Consider the following 24,603-nt stretch of genomic DNA (forward strand, 5'->3'; position numbering starts at 1 on the left):
CTTTATTTGACAGAGAGAGACAGTGAGAGAGGGAACAGAAGGAGGGAAGTTAGAGAGGGAAAAGCAGGCTTTCCACCTAGAAGGGAGCCTGATGTGGGGCTCGATCCCATGTCCCTGGGATCATGACCTGAGCCGAAGGCAGAGGCTTAATGACTGAGCCACCCAGGTGCCCCTTCATGAAATACTTTTAAGAAGATCTAAACTTAATAATTAAGCAAATATCCTTCATCCTAAATTCCCATAAATCACTCTCAAATGTCTATTTGATAATATGCAGAGATCCTGAAATCTTTCATGTAATTTTTCATTCAAAGTGTCCAAAAGCTGACAAGGACACATCACAATGTATATAACACCAAAGGACAGGTGTGTTTAAAAATGAACATTTTGTGCCTAAAAATATTGTTTTAAACATGTTCATTTAAGACAAGAATACACTGTAGAAAGTAGAAGCCAGAACTTTAGGACTCGCAGACATAATTTTGCTCACGTTTCCGGGCGCCAGGCGCCGTGAGGACATGTGTAGAGGTTAATGCGTTAGGCGATCAGGACCGTACCACTGAGCTCTACTCAAGTTGGGTTTTGCATTCTGTTTTTCAGACTCAGATCCACGGTGTTTTTGCTAAGTGGCTCCTTGTCTGTCACAGGAGATGTCACCTCATCTCAGTCCTCTGTCCTCTTTCACACACAAGTAGGCGAATCCTTTACTTTGATTTTCCTGAAGCATCACCAGGACAAGGTAGTTACATGTAGTGTCTTTCTACTGAAGTTCTGAGGATACCAGAGGCTATTTCAGAGAATATCAAGCCACTTAAATCTGAGTAGCAGGCGTTCCTCTTCTTCAAAGTTGTGGAGCCAGTAAGACACTGAGAATTTCCTCTTTGCCATCTTCTCTCGGTTTTCCTTCTCCACATTTTTCTGGGCAATTTTACCCCTGCTCCACTCCTCTTGGTTCCCGGTACCCTCATGTTCCATCTTCCCAGGCCTGCCCATGAAGCTCCAAAACAATTTTTTATTTTGTTTTCATTTTGCAGATACTTCTGCCTTCTCCTTGTGTGCCTTCTGCTGAATTTTCCCCAAAATTTCTAAAAATAAAATACCCTTTTCCTGGTATGAATTGCCACCAGCAACATTTCTCTTGATTCCATTAAAATGTGAAAATGCTGATTTTTATCTCCTCTAGAAATGGAATGGGCACAAAAGCAATGTCACCAGCTAATGGGAGAGAACACTGACTTGCTTTACTATTTATAATTTGTTCCACGGTATTATATTAATCTGAGAATCTGATCAACTGTGAAGACATGGAGGTTCAGGGACTTTAAGTGACATGATAAATTTATACAACTAATAAGTGCCACAAAGAGAATTTGGGTTCAGAACTTAGAAATTGAGATATGTAGCTAGATAAATTGATAATGGAATATTACTCAGTGATAAAAAGAACAAAAATCTTGCCATTTACAAATATATGGATGGACCTAAGTCAAAAGTCAGGCAGAAAAAGACAAATATTATACTATTTTACTCTTGTGGGATCTAAAAATAAAACAATAAATGAATAAACAAACAAACAGAAATCAACTCATAAATTCAGAGAACAAACTGGTGGTCGCCAGAGGAGAGGAGAGTGTGAAGATGGGCAAAATAGATAAAAGGGATTAAGACGTACAAACTTCCAGTTTTAAAATAATAAGTCATGGAATGAAAAGCATAGCATAGGGAATACAGTCAATAAGATTGTAGTAATGGTGTATGGTGACAAAGGATAAATACACTTATTTTTGGTGAGAATTGCATAATGTATGGAATTTGTCAAATCACCATGTTGTGTCCCTGAAACTAATGTGACATTGTATGTCAACTGTACTTCAGTTAAAAATAATCAAGTAAAATAAATAAAATTTATCAGAAAAAAATTGAAGTCAGTAATGATCGCCATAGGAGCCTTAATTAGAAATGCCAGTAATCTTGTAGATGAGGATCATTACAGCCATTTTACCAGCCTGAGTTGTTCTTCTAGCAATCCTTCAGGGGCTGATCAAGTTACCCCAGAAAGGTCATATTTTGCTGAGTCCTGAGTACCTCAATTATCTCTTTTGATGCTATACAATATTAAAAATCTATAATAAATAAAACTTTTCTTTCCCATTGTGGTTGAGAGAAAACTGAGACAGTGTTTGAGTGATTGGCTTAATATCACACAACAAGGGAGAGGCAGAGCTGGGATTGAAGCCTGTGATTCGGCTGCATTGAAGCTGAGATTGGGCATCTCTGTGCTCTGCCACTAGGTCCAGAATCTTCACCTTTACGTTGTGCATGTTGCTTCAACACGGTTAGCAATGCGCATGCGATGCATTGGGGAAACTGACAACTTAAAGAATGCTCTCTCTGCCCCACATGAGGGCGATGTCTCTGCCTCTGTTAATATGAGATGCGTTTTTAATTTTTTTCCTCATGCTGAGATAATGTCACAATCCTTTAACTATTGTACATTCACTTATTCATTTATGCATTGATGCACATTCAACGAACATTTATTTGGCCCCACCTGGGTGCCAGATACTCTTGTTTGTGACGACGGCCCAGACTTCCTGCGTAAAGTATTTAGTATTTTTGTTGCTGCTGTCAAACACCAGTGATGTTTTCTCTAGATACCTTATCTCCACCTTCCTCATAAAAACCTGATTTCATAAATATAATAATAAGTCAGTTTCAAGGAAGGTCAAGAGACTTGCCTTCAACCAGATGGTTAGGAAATTGTAGGCCCTTGAGTCCAGATCTTCTGTTTTGCTATCTTCTGTTTATCTCCCATTAGCCCGAAAAAGGAAAAAAGTTGCAGTCATCCAAGTTCTACCTAAAACCGTTATCTGGGAAGAGTCAAGAATGGGTGCATTACTTGTAATTCATGCTTTCACTGATACTCCGATTCCCACAGTCAGTTAAATTTTGAAATTTCATTTTATTACAGACTCTTAGTGTCCATAAGTAAATGCGGGTGTGTTTTTAATTTTGCAGCTCTGACTCCTCCAACTTGGAAACGAGCTTCGGTCAATAGCTCTGAAAGACACATGTGTTTCCCTTAAACACTTACTCATTTTTTAAAAGCACTTTGTTTTCTCCTTTACTTTCTTTTATCCTGAGACCAAGTATTTATGGATACTTCAGTCTTTCTTGACAGGTCTCAGAATTTTTTAGATGTCTGAAAAATTAATTGGCTAAATTGAATATGGAGCACTGTAGGAGTGATGGGCACAAAACAGCAACCAGACCAACACATGTGACAAATATACGACTTGGCCTTCTTCCCATTCTAGAACCAAGTCTGTATAACCAGGACAGAACCATTCCAATATGCTCCCATAGTGGCAGGGAATTCTTTTGCATTAGTGACCAGAATGTGGACTAATTTATGGGCCTTTTTATCTCCAAAAATACATTTTTTTTTTACAGGGATCTTAGAACCATGCAGTCATTTATTTAATTTTGTATTGTCTTAAAAGGTGGTAGTTTTATTAAAATAAAATAAAGTACCAAGCCAAACAAAATGAAAACTTTTTCCTAAAAAAACATATCCACCCAGACTTTTAATCAGACTGTAAATGTGTCTATACTGTTTCTTCCAGATGTTAGCTAACAATTTATAAGCTTTTTTTGGATAGAAAATCTCTTTACTGACCAACTTCCAAGAAATTTATCACTTTAGGGCTACTAGAAGATGATTTCCATAGGTAACTGTGGGTTTATAATTAAAATTTTAAAGGGAAAATGAACTTCCTTATTTGTTGCTTTTCCTTGACATCCAGGATATATTAAAAGGAAATTCAGTTATTCTCTGGTCACTGTGGAAATTCTTAGAAATTATAAATGACATGTACTTTAAACTGAATGTTTACTTTTAACAATCTCATTAAAAATAACATAGTTAGGACCTGTGAAGTTCTGGGGAATATTCTGGGGAATATCCCATTTTATAAGTTCTTTACATATATGAACTAGATTCTCACAAAAAACCAAGCCATCAACTTCAACCCTGAAAGCCTACCCAAAGCTGGTTCAACCATACAAATAGTGCATTCCCTGGAAAATAGATGAAATTTAATTTTTTAAAAATTGAATTCTCAGCTCTTTGATGGAGACAGCCAGGAGTGCTAGAAGTTATAGCATGGCTCTTTGCCAAGGTCAATCAGTGCAGAGATGAATTTTCATTTCTTCTTCAGAGCCAATTATACAGCTTCTACAGTTGATGTTAAAAGGAGATTCCAGGCTCATGAGAAATTTATGAGTACCTGCTCTGCCATGTACTTAACTAGTCAGTGGAGATAGTACAATGAGTAAGACTTGGTCCTTGAACTTGAGAATCTCTTTTTGTTTAAAAAAAATTTTTTTAAAAAAGAAACCAAACTTTAAAAATACTAGCATGCTATTCTTGTGCCTTGGTAAATAAGTATGCTAAAAATTCCTTTCTCTATTTGATGATTGAGCTTTGAGAATTGGGGGTTCTCATGTGAAATGATGGTCCTTATTCTATAGTAGAGGAGTATTATGTATATAGATAATATTAGATTTGTTCAAACTCTAGAATTTACCTTAAATATAATAATTTTCTGACATCTATAAGATAAAATTTTTGCTGAAAAATTTTTTTCTTTCTTTCTTTTTTCTTTTCTTTTCTTTTTTTCTTTTTACTAAAAGAAGGCAATCCAGACTTCCCATCTATTTGCATCATTTCTGAGAGCTGTGCTTTTTTTAATTGTTTTTTTTTTAATTGTAATTGACATGACACCCTTGACACTGGACACTGAAAGCCATTTGTTTTATCCTATTAGTTTTTATTTTTTCTTTAGATCAGGCAATCATATTCCTACAAAAGAAAAATGTAAAAAACTGGAGAGCTTTAGAACAGAAATAAACCCAAACCCTAAGTCAATGGCGTTTGTGTTTATCAGAGTACATATATGCTTTTTGGCACATTTTTCAGAGAAGAAACTCTTCAATATTCCAACTGATGGGGAAGGTGTTGGAAAACCCACATCTGCATAATACATATAGGTTAGTTCTATAAGAAGACAAACATGGATAGACATTTGTCTTTTTACAGAAAGTGAAAATCCAAATTGTTTTTTGATCTTTAGTTTGTGCACGTTTCTACTTCCTGTCCCTATACCTCAGTGGAAACTTCCTTGCTGGCGCAACAAATAGGAGAAAGACTCTCCCAACTTGATCTGGAAGATGAATGGCTGGATTTGACACAGTGTATGTTGTAACACACTGTTGGTTACTGAGTACACACAGAGGCTTGAGATGGCTGGCCATGGCCACGCTTTTGGCTTGGAGTTGCGCCCTGAACTTCCGCAGTTGAAATGAGTCCATGATTTTCTGGCTGCCGGATCCAGTACCCGTGTGACAAGAGAGGTAAACTTTGGCTCAGATGTACCCAAAATATTTACTGTATGCACTGATACATAGACTCTCTTATTTGAAGTTGTTTGCTACTTTGTGAAAATGCTGTACCATCTCTTTGGAGATGGTACCCATTAACATCTGTTGTTTTTTGGAGCTACATACATTCCAAAACACACACACACACACACACACACACACACACACACACACACACTTCTGTATAAAGTCCAAGGTAGAAGTACTTGATTACTTCGGAGAGCTAAATCATCATTTAAGGGTTTCCCAAAGGAATGCTGTCACCAAAATCTTCTCACATTCTTAGCTAAGTTCTTGATGTACAAGTTCATGCTGCTTACTTCATGGTAAAAGCTAAAGGTGAAGTAGAAAATTCTGTGGTTCCATGTGTTTTGGGGCCACTGTCAAGGAAATGAGGCCATAGGAAGATAAAGTATGGTTCAGGATTGGGCTTAAATGATGAGAAAGTTGATTCCTAAACAGGCAACAACGTGCCAGATTCCACTTTTAAAAATATATTTTATTTTTTTTATTAATTTTTTAAAAATTTATTTTCAGCATAACAGTATTCATTATTTTTTCACCACACCCAGTGCTCCATGCAATCCGTGCCCTCTATAATACCCACCACCTGGTACCCCAACCTCCCACCCCCCACCCCTTCAAACCCCTCAGATTGTTTTTCAGAGTCCATAGTCTCTCACAGTTCACCTCCCCTTCCAATTTCCCCCAACTCCCTTCTCCTCTCTAACTCCCCTTGTCCTCCATGCTATTTGTTATGCTCCACAAATAAGTGACACCATATGATAATTGACTCTCTCTGCTTGACTTATTTCACTCAGCATAATCTCTTCCAGTCCCGTCCATGTTGCTACAAAAGTTGGGTATTCATCCTTTCTAATGGAGGCATAATACTTCATAGTGTATATGGACCACATCTTCCTTATCCATTCATCCGTTGAAGGGCATCTTGGTTCTTTCCACAGTTTGGGGACCGTGATGCATCACTAGCCATCAGGGAGATTCAAATTAAAACCACATTGAGATATCACCTTACACCAGTTAGAATGGCCAAAATTAGCAAGACAGGAAACAACATGTGTTGGAGAGGATGTGGAGAAAGGGGAACCCTCTTACACTGTTGGTGGGAATGCAAGTTGGTGCAGCCTCTTTGGAGAACAGTGTGGAGATTCCTCAAGAAATTGAAAATAGAGCTTCCCTATGACCCTGCAATTGCACTACTGGGTATTTACCCTGAAGATACAGATGCAGTGAAAAGAAGGGCCATCTGTACCCCAATGTTTATAGCAGATTCCGCTTTTTATTTGTGTGCTTGTAAGCAGGTAGACAAAGCAGCCATCACATAAGAATCATGAAAGACGAGGGTAAAAATTACAATGGTTTGAATACCAAGTCTTTTTTTTTTTTCTTTCATATTTGGAAGAAGTCTGACATCTCCAACTTCGATTTAGAAATGAGATGTATAAGGTGAATTGTTTGAACTGTCTATTTTCCCTTTAAGAGGTGCCACTAAAAGGATGGGTTGGCCATTATAAAATATGAGCAAAGCAACTGCTAAAATAAGATGCAGACAATATTTATCTGGATGAGAAATTCATGTCAGGAATTCCAATTTACTGGACAGCTATGGACTTATGATACCCACCATTAATCATACTTTTACTAAGAGAGCCCATTATCATCCGGATGGAGCCACCAATGAAGCAGCAGCAAGGATAAAATAAAAAAAGGTTGCTAGGATGAAGGTTGCAAATTCTAAACAGAGATGAGTGACACATGTTGGGTAGGATAAATCTGCAAATAGCCTGGGGCCAGACATCAGACATTATTTGAAATGACAAACTTCACATTAACTAAAAGAGAAAAAAAAAAGTTTATAGATGGAGACAGACGGTGGTGCTAAAAGTTATACAAATGCATGATTCATTTCCAGAAGAAATCAATGTTGAGGTGACTTTTTTCCTCCTTCAGAACCAATAATGAGCCTCCTATAATTAGGCAAACTTTCTCCATCCTATCAAAACAAACTGTTCTGCCACAGCGAGACCACTGACACATCTACCCTTCAACCAAAGCTATAGTATTTTAATCTAAGTACAATGCAAAGACACATGAGTCAATCTACCGTAAAGTTTCAGCAAATAGTATGTGTCATTGGAAATAACTTCTGCTTTTCCGAAGACCGTAGATTTATTCTGTAGGAGTTTTAGAAACAAGCAACAATAATTTTAGCTAAAGCAATTCCCTGCGTTCACTAAACCATAACTGTCTGAAACTAGTTATTTCTAGAATTACACAGAACCAAAATAGCAAACATGTAAACAGAGAGCTATGGGTTAGAATTCATCAAATGAGAGGAAGAAAAAAGTTTTGAATTTTAAGGTATAAAATATCACATCTGTGAACTATTTATAGATGCCCCATTTTAATGCACAATTCGAGCGCTGATTAAAAACATTCTCCATAAATAGAAAACCAATTTGCCATGTGTGCGCAGAGCGGATAATACAATCAACTTTCCCCAGCTATCAGTTTTCTCTTCATACAGTCGGTCAAAAAGTAATTGACCTTTGGACTTCTCATTAAAACTCAGCAATTGAGGCCAGAAAAATGAACCGGGATCTATTCATGCCATCAAATAAGGTTATAGCATATCTAATCTGTCGTTTTCGACTTTCTCTACTATCAACACAAGTTCCTGGGCCGTGGTCGGCACCAACTAGGGGAAAAGAGTTGAGCCAATTGGCCATGCCACAGTTATCCATCCATACCTACAGACAGCGTTTTGGTTTGCCATGAAGCCAGTAGGATAAAAATGTGAGACAAACAAGAAATATCTGAGCCAGCCTGGACACTGGGATGGAGAGATAGACTCTCAGTGTACCAACCTTATGTCTTTAGCTTGTGTTGATGCCTAAGCTAAATTCCAGAAGAAGAAATTCCCTCACATTCTGAAAGTTCTGTGGGAAATTTGTATCACGGAGAACTTGGGGCAAATTGCTGTTTGGGGGAAGAGGTGGGTAATACATTTTCCTGGGAAATGACACAATTATGGAAATTAACAAACAATCTATGGGAATCTAAAATTGGAGATGGAAAGAACCAGAGATAGAGTCATTAAATCCCTTTATTTCGCAGATGGTAGAAATGATAAGATATAGAGATATAGAGCAACTAACCTCAAGTCACACTTTGCTAAGACATGTATTTGGGTCTCAACTCCCAGCTGTAGTTTTTTTGTTTTTGTTTTTGTTTCTGTTTGTTTATTTGTTTTGGTCACAGCATGGTTTTGCAATTCTTTCATGTATTTTCATTTTGTTTGTTAAAGATAAACAGAAATGAAAAAAAGAACCAAAATTCTCATTGAAGGCATCTTGCAAAGCCACACATACACACTTGGGTCTTCCTGGCAAGGGTTAGCCCTGCTATGGCCTTTGTGTGTGACCATGATCATTTTTAAGTACATAGTTTCTCATGTCCCCCTTTTAAGTTCCAAGCTCTTGTGAGGTTTTCTGTATATTTCTTTACAGAAAGCCAAGATTTACAATGTATCTTCAGATTTTTTGCATGTAAAATGTGAATCTTTACATTCAACCTGAAACTTTTGTTTTAATTAAGGAGATCATATAAATTTTCTTCCAAATCACACACTTATGGGAACAGACAGAGTGATATTCATTATTACAAAAGGATAAGGTTGCAAACTTGAAACCATTTTTGGCAAGCTAGGACATGTGATCTCTCTCATGTTAGTGATTCCAACATCCATAATAATAAAAATCTCCCTGTACATTCAGACATTCATCTCTGTGTATTTAGTAGGTATTTGATGGGTTTTTTTTTTTTTTGAAAGGCACTATTATGTAGTGGAAAGATAAAAAGAAATAGAAAAGGATATGGCGATCCAAGCCTTGCTTCTAACTGTGAAACTTGCAAAAATCATTGTTCTCTTTTGGATTCAATATTTTTCCCAATTAAAAGACAGGGATGGACTAAGTCATCATTAACTTTTCTTATACCTAAGGTCTAGGATTTATATGCTCTCTAAATTTCCATTTAGCATGTATGTATTTTTACATGTGTATGCATACGTACATGCATACCTCTGCCCATACCCATATGCGTGTATAAAAACACAGGTCAATTATGAAAAGGACGTAAAGTGTCAGTAAATTCTAAGTAAGAAAATAACCAGACTTTGCTTCTGGAGTATGCCATTGGTAATGTTACCTTTGAAAAGAAAGCAAAAATTGTTTATCTATAATGAAAGTCACACCTAGAGACATAATGTTATAGCAACTTGGTAGCTCAGTGACAGACAGGAAATGTTTGTTCATGTGTGTTTTTGGCAAGACTCTTCAGCTGGGGATAGTGGTGGTTTTTTTGTTACACAAAGTCTTTTATGTGGCAAAGTCACATTAGACGCTGTCTGGTTGCTCTTGGTTACAAAGGCTTTTCCTATTTGACTCACCTTCAATTTTTAGGCAAATTCTCTGGCTTCCTGCTATTGTCTCTGGGTGTCTGCAAGTCTTGGCTATCTTTTATGTGTCTATTGAAAGGAAAGACTGGGTAGGTGATAAAAGAGCTTTACACGGCCCATGTAACTTCAGAGGTGTGAATTATTAAAAACATAAAAGTGGTTGGATAAGAAACAGAAACAGAATTTATCATAAATTCTAGATCCTTATCCAGTTTAATAAATCCCCCCTTTTAAATTATAAGCGATAAGCCTTATCTGCTTTCTGCATATGTCACAGGCACAATCTAGGGCAGTGTTTTGTCTTTCCATATTGCTTGTCTTACTCTAGCATTTCAAAAGTTCCTCAAGGAATCTTGCTGAGCCAGGGAGACAAGTGCAAACATGGATGGTTTCTCCCTTAAGCTATGACCTTTTATTTTATTTTTTTAAAATAAGGTTTTGTTCCCCCCAACCTTTTTTTTAAGTAATCTCTACACCCAACATGGAACTTGAACTTAAAACCCCAAGTTCAAGAGTGACATGCTTTGCAGACTGAGCCAGCCAGGTGCCCCTGCTATGACTCTTTGTTGTAAGGTTAAGGCACAAGATTGCTTTTTCATTCAATTACTGCAATTCATTCCTACCCAACCTACAGCATAATGAATAACTTTCTTAAAAAAGTATTTATCAAGCTATGAGCTTCACAATATGCTGAGCATTTTATACACATAAACTCAATCAATCCTCAATACGGTCCATTACACAGATAAAACATTTAGGCTCAGAAAGTTCAATTACTCAACCAAGTCTGCACAGTTAGTAAGTGGCAAAGCTGGGATTCAAACCCAAGCATGTCTGAAATCCAAAACCTGTGACTTTAACCACCGTAGTGTGTTATCGGTGGGTTTTCCACAGGGTAACAACTCTCTTCCTTACATTTGAACAAAGGCTTACATTTAAAAAAATTTTTTTTTGAAGACTTTATTTATTTATTTGACAGAGAGATCACAAGTAGGCAGAGAGGCAGGCAGAGAGAGAAACAGGCTCCTTGCTGAGCAGAGAGCCTGATGCAAGGCTCGATCCCAGGACCCTGAGACCATGACCGGAGCTGAAGGCAGAGGCTTAACCCACTGAGCCACCCAGATGCCCAAGGCTTACATTTTAATAAGTCTTCTTCGCACACCCACTTAGCATACTGGTCCTCACGATGCTCTATGAGAGCAGCGAAAAGGGTGTGTGTTAGCTTCATTTCATAGATGAGGAATCAGCGCCTGGACAGGGGGATCCAGTGTCCCAAAGCTAGCAAGCCCTGGTGCTAATAAGACTGTACCTGTGTCTTTGGGCAGCTGTCCTGGTGGCAAAGTCCCTAATACTAGAGTAATTTCCTCAATAAACTAAAAAAAGAAAAAGATAAATAAAGCCTTAAAGAAAGAAAATTTTGAAAGCATACATTAATCAATCTTAAATAAGGAACAATTGCCATATTAATCACAAATGCTGGAAGTACCATTTTTAAAAAATATTTTATTTATTTGCCAGAGAGGGAGAGGAAGCACAAGCAGGGGGAGTGGCAGAGGGAGAATCAAGATCCCTGCTGAGCAAGAAACTCAATGCAACTTGGGGCTCAATCCCAGGACCCTGGGACTGTGATTTGAGCCAAAGGCAGATGCTTAAGTGACAGGGCCACCCAAGCAGCCCTGGAGGTACCATTTAACAAATCCTTCTTTCCTCTCTCTTGACTAGCTCACATCCCAGCCAATGGCTGGCCAAAAAGTGAATGTATCTACATGACTCCTGTTAAGATCCAGCATCAGCTTCCTTCTCTCTCCATGATGGCTTAGGGGTGATAACAACTCAGCCATTATTTACTAGCTCCAGGTAATTGCACATTTCCATGGGTTTCCCCTATATCCACCCGCATCTTCATAAATAGTCCCTTTGTAAATGACTCATCCTTAAATTTTCCTAATTTGAGTGTGTCTCCTATTCCCTGTTGGGACCCTGATTAAAATAACACCTTTGTTGTCTTTGGAGTTTCTATCCTTCATTTACTTATTCTACTAACATTGATTGACACCATACCTTCAACCAGGTGTAGAGGAAGACACACAGATAGAGACAAATAAGATCTGCCTAAAATAAGCGCTGTCACATACTTTTAGTAGGAGCTTAACTAGTATGTCTGTTAACATTTAAAATATACTTACCATTGCCCTGGAAACACCATGCAAAATATTTACCTACAGCATTATTTGTAATAACAAGATACAGAAATCACTGTTAAGACACATTATGGTACAACCAAACAATGGGATGATATGCACATGTTAAAAAGAATGTAATAGATCTATATGTGTTAATATTGAAAAGTTTCCAAGATATATTGAGAAAATTAAAGTACTTGACAGTATGTTATATTATTTGTGAAAAACATAACACATAGGAGTAGGTCTACACATAAAATTTGTTTTGGTTTTGGTTTTTGAGTTGTGTTTTGGGGTGGAGATTTTTTGGATTTATAGAAAAAGAAATTTTGAAAGGGATGCTATTGTAAAGCAATGCTAAGGAAGGGAAATTGTTACTTCACATTCTTTCAGCTTTCAGTATCTATTTTATCTCTTAAAAACCATGTGCTTGAATTAATTTTATTAAACAACATAAAAATAGGAATAAAGATGAAATCTCAACCCCCTATCTTATTAGCTTAATATAGTAGTTCTGACTTTCAAAACAGTAGTAATTCAGAGGAAATAAAGTAAGACCCTAAAACAAATTTACAAGAAACAACATCAGGATATTAAACAGTATGACTTGTAAAACCTAAAATGAGAGCATATTACTCTACGTATTTCTCATGAAAACCTATTGAAACTGACTTCAAAGGCTGAACCACATGTCTTTGAGAGCCACGAGGGGCCTGTTAACTTAACCTCTGCTTGTTTTCTCTCTTATTACTTTTGCAATACAATTATAACTGGAAGTCCCCAAACCTTATAATTGTCAACTAGCTTTTGGAAAATGCGAATGGTTGACCAAGAATTTAAAGGGAAGGCCCCTCCTACCTTCTCTGAACTTTGTGGTGGTCTTCAGATGCAAAATGACCTACCTCGACCAATCCTCAAAGATGAGCCAAAGAAGAAAATAATTGTCTTTTCAGGAAAGTTTTCTTTGTGGACAGCAAAGTTCGCTGGAAAGGAATCTGTATAATATGACCTCTTTTTCCCAGAACGTATTGGTATTCAGCCAAGATTTTTCACTGAAAATTAACATCCTTGTATACACAGATAGGTTTGATATCCAAGCTCAGCTGGCTCAGCCCATTTTGCACAAAGTATATTAATATTCTTTCTATGCCTCAGACACTCTTATTAACCCAGCACAACTTCTCTTCTTCCTGTGTCTGCTTTCCACCAATACTCACAACCAACCACAGAGAGCAGGTATTCCTGAAAGGACACAAAATAATAGCTAATGCACATACAGAGCTATTTTAAGCTCAAATTGCTGTCAAGAAGAATTCAGATCTTGAGCGTTGTAATTTCTGATGGAAACTTCCATGCATGCAAGCATATCGTGTTAATTATTTTCTATTCTGTTTGTTTACTGATGCAGCATCTGTTGGCTATTGTTACTCATGTGTGCTATAAAAAGGCTCAATATGGTAGATGGAAGAATGTCTCGTAGATGGTCACGCCCAATAGATAGGGCATACTACGCTGTTAGCATTACTTCTGTTAACTAGGAACACTTGTCCGCTCCTTTTGAACAATGTGCTTAGTTCTCATCTATTGAACTTCAGCCAGGCACTGGCCCTAGTACTTTACATATATTATTGCATTTAAAGTTCTTGACAACCTTTGAAAGAAGGATGTCGATTCAATTTTACAAATGAGAAATGGAGGTTCAGGAATATTTTCTGGAATCACAGTTAATAAGCATTGTGATTGAGTGTCTATGTATTTTCTTCTCAACCCCAAGAGTAGGACTAACATCACAGAACTTTTAATCCAAAGTGGCCATTTTAGTGTTTTATCTCCTAAGAGAAGGAATTACCAAAACACCCCAATAACTTCCCTATAGCCACAATGAAAGAGCAGTTCAAAGCTCGGGGTAAAAGACCGAAGCTGCCCCCAAGTGCAGCTTGAAAAGACCCTTTCTGTAGGTTTTCCTGGAAATGTTTATACTCTCCAAATCTCTACTTAGAAGGGTTTTTATTCTACCATATTTGGGCACTATAACTACAAGGTAAAAGAAAGATGGCAAAATTCAAGAGAACTGAACACAAAAATTCCCTTTCTGTATCATTTTAAAACATAGACAGGGATGGAGATCTTTGTTTATGTGAGAACAAGATTTTTCTCTTCTGGAGAAATTGTTCTCACTCCTTTTCCTATAAAGGAAGGGGCAACAAGCCAAATAATTCCTTAGGTTGAGAACAAAACCATAGCCAGGAGAAATGTGGAGGGGCTTTCATAAATGTCTGAAGTAAACCAGTGATCTCTTTAATTGGACAATGTTCTGCCTTCCTTTCAGTGATGTGCTTGTCCCTTTGGCTTATGGTATGGACAAGTCACCATATCCCTAAGAGTTCAGAGTCACTCTCAGAATGAACATTCTGTTTGTGCACATCAAAATCACAGAATGCCAACACTTGAAAGGGCTACAGAGGTCTTGATTCCAACATTTTCAAATCTCCTTGCTGGAGTAACTCATCCTTTGACTTATATTTTACATATGAAGAAGAGTGATAAGACTATGTTTTGCCAATAAATGGTGATATTAGGACATTAAACCAGGTTTCTGAATCCCCACTCTTTTGCTCCTACCAGAACAGCATACAACCTCACTCTGAATCCTGGCTAACTTTCTAAGGGTGGGTGATCAAACTCCCTAAGCCTCAAGTTTCCCCATCTATAAAATGGGAAGAATACTGGTACTTGCCTCATAGGTTTATTACGAGGCTTAAATGAAATGATGCCTGTGAAAAGCTTGACACAAAGCTAGATACACAGTAAGTGCCAATTTAACATCAATTATTATTATTACTGTTATTATTATTATTGTTATTATTAATGCAATGCTTTCTAAATCAAAGTCTTATTCTCCAAGGTGTGGCACATATGGGCTTTAAAAATTGCATTTACTCTCTATAAGTGCTCAATTTTCATTGCAAGTGAATTAAGGTCAATTATAACATAATAGAAATCTAAATATAATTCTTCCTCTTGTTTGCTCTTCTTATGAATTAATATGTAACGTGGTCAGGGAAAGAATTCTAGATAACCAGTAATAGTGTTTACAGTACATCACAGGGAAGGAGGAAGGCACTCTGAGACTGTTCTAGCCCATCCCCTGATTTACCATCTGTTTCAATCGTGTGCCCCATGTCAATCATCAGCATCTCTATTTGCCAATTTATTTACTTACATCAGAAATATAGCGATCTTCTTTGATTCCTACTTTCTCTCTTTTTTTCAACACTTCCAGTTAATCAGTGACTTAGTCCTGTAAGTTTTATCACTGTACTCTGCATCTGATCTTTCCCTTATGTTCATTCCCACCATGATAAATGCCAACCCTCATCACCTGTCATTTGATTATCCAAGAATCTCTGTAGCTCTCCCTACCCCCACCCCATTTTCCACACTGCATCTGGAGGAGCTTTTCTAAAACAAAAAGTAAGATTGTGTTACTCTCTTGTCAAAAATCACCCAGAGGCTCCTACTACCCACAGGATAAGTCTAAACTGTTCGGCAAGATATTCAAGACAAAACCCTTCTCTAGTCTCAACTCCCACCAATACTTACCCCAGGTTGTGTGTCCTGGATATACTGAGATGACTGCAGTTTGCCAAACATGCCGAAATCCTGAACTTTATTCCTTCTAACTAAAATGCTCTTCTCATGATAATATCTTATTGAATGACTGACTCCTATTTGTCCTTCATAGTTCAGCCCAGGTTCTGTCTCTTTGTGGACAGCCTCCTCTAACAGCACCCTGTCCTCACTCCCCTTGTCTGCTTGTCTTGAATTTTTACACACCTCTATTATCACACGGTATGGGAAATTTTTACTTTTCTCTTTCCTCCATTAATTGGAACTTTCTTGGCTGGACGGTTGATGTTTTCTTATTGGAAGCCTCATGTCTATCCAGATACCTGGCAAAGAGTAGGTACTCGAAAGATTTCTTTTAATGCATAAGAACCTTCCACTCTCTTGCAACTGATCATCATTTGTTGCAACATGATATTTCATTTGCCCTACAATTTTCAGAGATGGAACTTTAAAGGAAGTTCCATGTGTCCTTGGTTGTGAAGTGGGTTCTCACAACCGTTAAACAGGGTGTGCACAACCACAACCCCAGAGACCTTTAATCTGGCCTGGCACCACGCTACATCCTCCTTTTCAAAGAATATGTTGGACCTTTCCATATGGTTTCTGTATGAGATGATTAGAGCCCGACATGATGTGAGGCTCTCTCAACTTTCATTTCTCCATCCTAGAGTCATCAGTGGGATTTTGAAATCTCCGTGTAAAATACAGGATGAATAATTACAAATACTTTACCACATAGCTCAGAATTGTAGGTGAGAAGTAGGGTAATAATTGCTTTTAATATGAAATGTGGTCAGTTCTATAGGCAAGCATTTACATGTTCATAGCTTTATGGAAATTTATTGGTGGACAAGACCACATGTTCGCAAAGTCTTCAAAATGACAACATAATAATAATTAATGTTTCTGTGCCAAGTATCATTTTAAGCATTGTTCTCATTACACATATTGAATCATTTAACCCTCCTGACAACACCAGTGAGGTGACCACTCTTATATCTCTACCTTAGTGATAGGAATTGAGGGACATAGATGATAAATAATCTGTTTATGTCCAAATGATTAGTCAGAGTGGAACCAGGATTCAAACTCCAGCGCTAACCACTGGAAAGTCCTGAGACACTTTGTATTTTAAACTGTATTTTCTTTTTAAAAAACATTTAAGTTGCCTTATAAATATTAAATTATTAGTGCTATGTTAAAAATAAGAAACTGCCCATGCTTTAAAAATACATTTTTATTGCAGGGAAGACAGGATATCCAATAACTACATATCTGATATTCTTCAAAGCCTTGTTCCATAATTACAATATTTCCATAGTATCAGACTGTGGATCTTCAAGCCTTTTTGTGTGGTCATATTCATTGTCTGCTCTGGGGATAAGGAGTTAAATAGGTGGCCCCAAGCCACCAATCATCTGAATGGGGTCTGCAATGCACGCAGGGAGAGGTTAAAGGAGTATGAATGGGGATATATTCCTACTCTATCCCTATTTCTACAAACTATTCCTATAGAGAAGAGGAGAATTTAGAATTCCTTCAGGCACAGTAGTGGTGGGCCTTTTGGAGAAACTCTACTGCTGGCTATGAACTTATATAGGTTTGTAAAGAGCTGAAGGGCCTGTAAAGATTTCTCATTCATCATCAAGGATGCTTAGTTAGAGGAGTGGGAACAAAATTAGCCTCAAATCCATTCTTCATTCTTGGTTGCAATTCACTTAAGTAGACTATTTATTTTCTTCAACCGGATTAAAAAGTTCTTGGAATTAGGGAACTTGCCTTTATTTCTTTTCTCTTGCTTTCAGGGCATGGTACAAGGTGAAGCTTAGTGAGTGGGACTTAGGTGAGATACATCCCTTTGTGAGCCAAAATTTCTCCACCTGAAAGAGTCATAGAGAAGATGGTTTCTAAATTGCTCCTTTACATGTAAATATTATTTTTTCTTGTGCAATCAGAGTCCTTATTGTCCTTATACTTAGGGCGCCTCCTCTTTATTAGCCTAATACCATAATATTCATTCTTTGGAAGACAAAGAAATAGTGAATGATGGTCATATTCTGAGGCTGAAGACTTGACTGTCCAGATTTCTGGTGGCCCCCCAGGTGATCTTTCTAGCTTCATTTCGGGCCTTTTTCAACCTCCATACAGAAGTCAGAGTGGTCTTCATAAAACGGAAATATGATTCTTTTGTTCCCTTGTTTCATCCTACAAAGTACCCTTGCATAAAGTCCAAAGACTTAATTAGGACCGCAAAGCCCCTTAGGAACTCTGTGCTCTGCACTGCTGTACTATACTCTTCCCTCCCTGGCTACCTCAGACGAGTTCGGTGGTCTGTTATGTGGTAGCGTTGTGTATATCTGCTATGAGAGGTCTTACACGTTGGTTGTGACTTGCTGCTGTAACAGCCACACCCCCAGCTAGACTCCAGTCTTCATGAGGCCAGGAGCCATATTGGTCTTTGTTCATTTTCTAATGACTTGCATCTAGTATGGTTCACATTTAGCAGATGCTCAACAAATAATTGCTGAATGAATGAATGAACAAATACCATACTACCATTAACTAGCCAGTATGATTTTTATTCCCATCAGCAGGGGAAAATAATGCTTATCTACCTGAGATGACACAACCACATATGAGTTAACCTTTGAAGCAGCTTTCACTTTTTCAAAAGGGAGACTAAGAAGCATTCTCATTTTAAAATAGAATAATAACTCCTAAGTTTCTGTGTCATACACTTGACATTTTACCTTTTTCCCCAGAAGTCTGTCCTTTACACTACTGTGCAATTTCAATATGATATATGATACATATCAAACCTTTCCTTAGCCATGTATCCGGCAATTATTCATTTAATATGCCAGACATTCTCTTAGATGTCAAAGAAACCGAGATGTAGAAGGTAAGGCTTCTTCTGTTGAAGAGCTTATAATCAATAAAGGAGACAGACAGATAAACACAATATATTCATAGCTACTGAGTACACACTTTGTACATTTGGTATGTATTTTGGTATACATTTTCTCACTTAGCCCTTATGTATACCTTCCCAGGGTAAATTGAGAAAGTCAAGGGTTCAGTTGGTCAAAGGCCATTCCACTAAGAGTTGAGTTAGGGTTTAAATCTAGGACCATTCAATTCCAGAGCTCACCATATCACATTATGATACAATATGGTAAGTGCTTTAAATCCAGACCTGAACAGAAGAGGCAGGGTCATAGGGAGGAGATGGGAATTTTCCCACAGGCAGAGAAAGGAAGGTCTTTGTGTATCTGTGCAATCATATATACAAGTTGGAGAAGCTTCATTAAAGAAAAGATATTTTAGCTATGGTGAGAAGTTAAACTCAGAAAAAAAGAAAATTGTTAAGGTCCCAGAGCAATGCCAGAGCTTCATAAGGTAAGCTAAAAATAATTAGCTTTTGCTGGAGCATTTGCTACATACAAGGGAGTAGCAAGAATTGGAATGATTGTCTCTCTGCTAAGAAACTTGTACTTTGTCTTACTGGTAATGGTATTTTAAGTAGGAACAGGATGGTTGGATTTGAATTTGTATAAAAGATCATTAGCTATTTACAAAGGATTATTTGGAAGAGAGAAATACTGGAAGCAAAGACATGGTCCGGATAACAGCAAATAAGGATTTGAACTAGGGAAGTATTGTGGGAGCTGGAGAAGAGGTCACTAATAAGGAAACTGTTTAAAAGAATCAGTAGTGGCGCCAGAGTGGCTCAGTCGGTTAAGTGTCTGCCTTCAGCTCGGGTCATGACCACAGGGTCCTGGGACGGAGCCCCACACTCCCTGAGCAGGGAGCCTCCTTCTCTCTCTCTCTCTCTCTACCCCACCGCCACCTCGTGCTTCCTCCCCCCACAAATCAATAAAATCTTAACAAAAAAAGAATCAACAGAATTTACGAACTGAATGCGGGCAGGGGTCTAGAATGAGTCCAAGGTTATAGTTTGGCGATCTGTTGAATTCAGCCCTCTAATACGTGTTGTCTTGAGTGGCTGAGGAATAAAGCAGTAACTAATTTTGCTGGACACTAGTTTGTGTCAGATACAGTTTGAAGCAATCACAATAAACCCATGTGTTATATAAGATCTTTATCCCTATTCTGTTTTGTTTTGTTTCTAAAGATTTTATTTATTCATTTGTCAGACAGAGATCACAAGTAGGCAGAGAAGCAAGCAGAGAGAGAGGAGGAATCAGGCTCCCCGCTGAGCAGAGAGCCCGACGCGGGGCTTGATCCCAGGACCCTGGGATCATGACCTGAGCTGAAGGCAGAGGCTTTAACCCACTGAGCCACCGAGGTGGCCCTGTTTTTATTTATTTATTTATTTATTTGTTTGTTTGTTTGTTTATTTATTTATTTAAAGGTGAGGGAAAGAGACACAGGGAGAGGGACAGAGCATGACCAGGGGGTTAGAGGCAGAGGGAGAGGGAGAAGAAGTCTCCTCACTGAGCAAGAAGCCTGATGTGGGGTTCCATCCCACAACCCTGGGATCATGATTTAGGGGGAGGCAGATACTTAACTGACTGAGCTACTCAGGCACTTCTCATTATTCCTATTTGGTAGCCATGGAAGTGAGGCACAGAAAGATGACTTCGAAGGATATAAAGCAATGGTAATGGGACTCTGAGGCTCTGCCCGGGTTCCCTTTAGGACCAGGGCAAATTTCCCTAACAGCAAGCAGTGTTGCTGCCTAACAGCCCTCGGCTCTCAGCCCCATTGGGAGGAGAGCCACATTGCCAAAGTCATAAAGCCCCTTCTAGGGGGCAGCTACAACCAATAATTGGCAAATTCCTGGGGTACAAAGGCAAAAGCTTTGCTCCCCAGGCTCAGATAACTCTGAAAGCTTATTCCAACTTCAGATCCCCGTGCAATTACCTTTGATGAGTAATGCACACAGCAGACTTTTCTTTTTGCCCAATCTTGCATCCTGCCCAAGGTCTTGGTCTCAAGGGCACTCCTTAATAAACACCCTACTAACTAATCATTTCAGAATCTGCTCTCCGAGGACTCCCCTCTGAACAGCCACCAAGTGGTGGAGCTAGCATTTGAACTCCAATAGATTCCTTGCAGTAACCATGGCTATAAATGCTTTTCTATATAGTTTCACAAAGTCAAAGACTCTAGGGCAATACCCGGTACTGCAAAAATGATTCATAAATGGACAAATGATGACTTTTTCTTTTTGTATTAGTTCATGATGCAGGACAGTCATTCAATAAAAATTTGCTTGGAATGAAAAGGAGATAATTGAGGAGATATTGAACCAGGCACTGTCAAAATCAAATAAGGAGAACATTTAAAGAAGGAACTAGGGGCACCTGGGTGGCTCAGTGGGTTAAGCCTCTGCCTTCGGCTCAGGTCATGATCTCGGGGTCCTGGGATTGAGCCCCGCATCGGGCTTTCTGCTCAGTGGGGAGCCTGCTTCCCTCTCTCTCTGCCTGCTTCTGTGCCTACTTGTGATTTCTCTCTCTCGGTCAAATAAATAAATAAAATCTTAAAAAAATAAATAAATAAAATAAAGAAGGAACTAGTCAAACGCATCAAATACTGAGGGCAGATTAAATGGGATAAGGGTGAAAAATTGTCCAATGGCTTTGGCAATGGAAGTTAGGGCAATCTGACTTTTGTTGGCGTGACATAATGCAGGCATCCCCATATTGCTATATTCCAGAGAGAACAGAGGGAAGATGTAAAGATGATTGATGGTAAACTCTGCTATCAAGGAGCCCAGCTTTCAAGGGAGCCAGAATAGAGTCTTGCTGTTTTCTAACATTGCCCACTGTCAAGGGTGAGTGGGGTCCATGTCTGCTGCATATGCACAGGGAATCCAGAGTAATGAGGTTTGCAATAATCTTGAACAAACATCCAAGACTCTGGGAACACCCATTCACATCACATCCTCTCCTTTCTCAAGAACTGGAGGTTCCCAAAAGTGAATTCTCAAATCCCACACTGTGATGTGGTCAAGCCGCGTGCTTAGTCACTTCATGCCGGGTGTCCACACTGCCGATTTTTTAGGAGCCAGAGTTTTCCTTAAGGTCTTGCCCTGCCATTACATGATGAGGAATGCCAAGAGCTGTTTCAGGTAAGAGGTTCCTGACCTAAGGCCACAGGGGTGGGTGGCCTGGGGGAATTACCCACAGAAAGTGTTTCCCACGAACCCACAGAGCACAGGATCCATGTCTGAAATGCCTGTGTGTCTCAGCTAGTTTCTCCTCAGCAGGGTGCAGAACCAAGCATTATGTAATGGAGGCAATAGCAGCTAAAACTTTTTAAAAAATAATCTCTGTGGTAAATTTAAAAGCAAATGTTGAGGACTGTAACATTTCAGATTTTCCACTCTGTGGACTGAATTGCCAGATACTTCAGTCTCACTTTCTCTCCATTTAGCTTTGGAAAGCAGGGATCAAATGCATGACCTTGCAGTCAATTTCCACATTCTAGAAAGAAAAGACTCCGTCGATTTGAGCTGGGGACCACACTCTGAAAATTGGCACGGGGCAGATGCAATCGCGTGTTACTGCAGTCGTGTAGATATCTTACAGGAGATGGGATCTTTTTGTTAGTTATGATAATCCATGTAAATAGCAGGTATGACTTTTATTCCACAAAATTTGGAAGCAAGGAATGTCATCTTACTTTAGTTTAGGAAGTTGGATGGTCTGTTCTGAGCCTCCATGTTTCTGGAAAAACTGAACAATTGTATCCAGGCTTCCATATGACACCTTGTCCTCTGTGTCATATAAGAAGAGTTGAGACCTCATGCCATCTAGAATATACAGTGAAGGACCCTCTACCCACCATTCCTAAGGCATGGAGCCACACATCCTCACAGACGCATGTGCTTTCAGTGTGTGTGCACACTCACATGCGCGCATGTGTGTGTCTATGTGCATGGTGGGGGGGAGATGGATTTCTATCCTGAGGACCTTGGCCATCAGTGTCCAGGACCCAAGATGCTCTATGCACCTGCTCCCACTTGAGGTCACACGCAATCTAGGCCCTACAGGAGGTCCCACTATGAGAACACTAGTAAATAAATCTGGCCCCATCCGCAGGGAAGCTCTAAAAATAATACAAATATTTTTCCGAGTTCATTTTACTTCCGACTTTCCCAATCCTTGAAGATTTTCTTTATAAAAGGCAATGCCAAATAGTCCCAAGGGATACCCTAGGAATGGGTGATAGAGAACTTCTGGGTACCCGTCAACTTTGTCTTTGGTCAACGGCTAATATGGCCACCCACTTCCCAAGCAGAGGCATGGAAACGTGAAGTCTAAAACACCTTCTTGAAATGAAGTGCTGAAACATGATGAGTACAGAGCAAATTTAATATCTAAGCTGTACTGTATCCTCCCTGTCCTTCCAGCCCTTATCATATTGGTGTGTGAACATGTGACAAGTGAGGCCGTCTGGAAGGAAGAGGCATTCACGTGAGGGTTTGACCCGCAGTGCCTCGTTCAGGAGAAAAGCAGCTGGCTGGAATGCAGGACTTGTCACGCAGTCTTCCAGGACAAAAGCAGTGACAAAATCCTGCTTCTGCCTATTCAAAAGCTCTTCTTCTGATTTCAAATGGTGGTGCATAATTACAGCTTTCCCAGAATGTATTGACATCGAATACATGTGACTGAAAGATAAATATGGAAGGGGCTGTGACTTTTGCTGTAAGATATAGTAATTGAGGTATAAATTCTAGCAGGAACATCATTTTTCTATTACACCAAATTTTACCCACTCTTCCAACATAACAAAAATGTAAAATCAGAATGTTTCCCAGTTTTCATAGAAAGCACAAAGGGAGAAGTAAGCTGAATAATTAATATGTTTAGATGCTGGAGGTTTAATAGGGCGCCTGGGTGGCTCCGTCTGTTAGACTTTGGACTCTGGATTTCAGCTCAGATCATCATCTCAGGGTCATGAGATCAAGCCCTGTGATGGGCTCGTGCTCAGCCAGCACAGAGTCTTCTTGTCCCTTTCACGCCCCCTGTACCCCTACACTCTCTTGCTCAGCATGCTGGCTCCTGCACTTTTTCTTTCTAAAATAAATGAATAAACAAACAAACAAAACATTTTTTTCTAAAAAAGACACTGGAGGCTTAAAATGAGTCTTTGGAATTTTATAATCTCATTTTAGTTCTGTTCTTTAAATTCAGTTGCACCGTTTGTCTTTCTATAACTTGCCCTCTGTTTTTGTTGGGTTTGCACCTTGTTGACAAAGTACTATCCTCCAGGCTCCGTGCTTCTCTCTCAAGTTTCCCTTGAAAAATACCTTCTTTAAAGCATATGGTCAGGAATATCACCTATTTATTCATTCTACAAATCGGATACATACATGAACCATATAGACACGTATCCTTGCGTTCTTGGAATTCATATTGAGGAAATGGATGGAAGAGAGGCAATCAATTATAAACATAATAAATAAATAAAGTAATGGTACATTACATAGTGACAAGTGCTACAGAAAAAATAAAGCAGGTTCAACAATATCGGGAAGCTGGGCATTGGTGGGCAGATTGTTCAGGATGGACTTGGAGACAGGGCTATTTAGGCAAAGAATGGAAGCAGATGCAAATACAAGCAGGTTGGTGTTTGAAAAAGATCATGAATTACTGAAGCTGCCCCTGGCAGAACAAATGGCCAGTGCAAAGGCCCTCAGGCAGGAAGATGCCTGTTGACAAGGAGGAAGATGTAGGCATTCAGAGTGAGCGACAGAAGAGTAAAAGGGCCAATGTCAGAGAGATAGAGTGGGGTTAAGAGGGCCTTCTGGGCATTTTCAGGATTTTGGCATTCACTCTGAATGAGATGTAACCCCCTGAAGGGTTTTTAACAGAAGAATGACAAGATCTTTTTTCA

The sequence above is a fragment of the Mustela lutreola genome, chromosome 3 (genome assembly GCF_030435805.1).
Source record: "Mustela lutreola isolate mMusLut2 chromosome 3, mMusLut2.pri, whole genome shotgun sequence".
NCBI lineage: Eukaryota > Metazoa > Chordata > Mammalia > Carnivora > Mustelidae > Mustela > Mustela lutreola.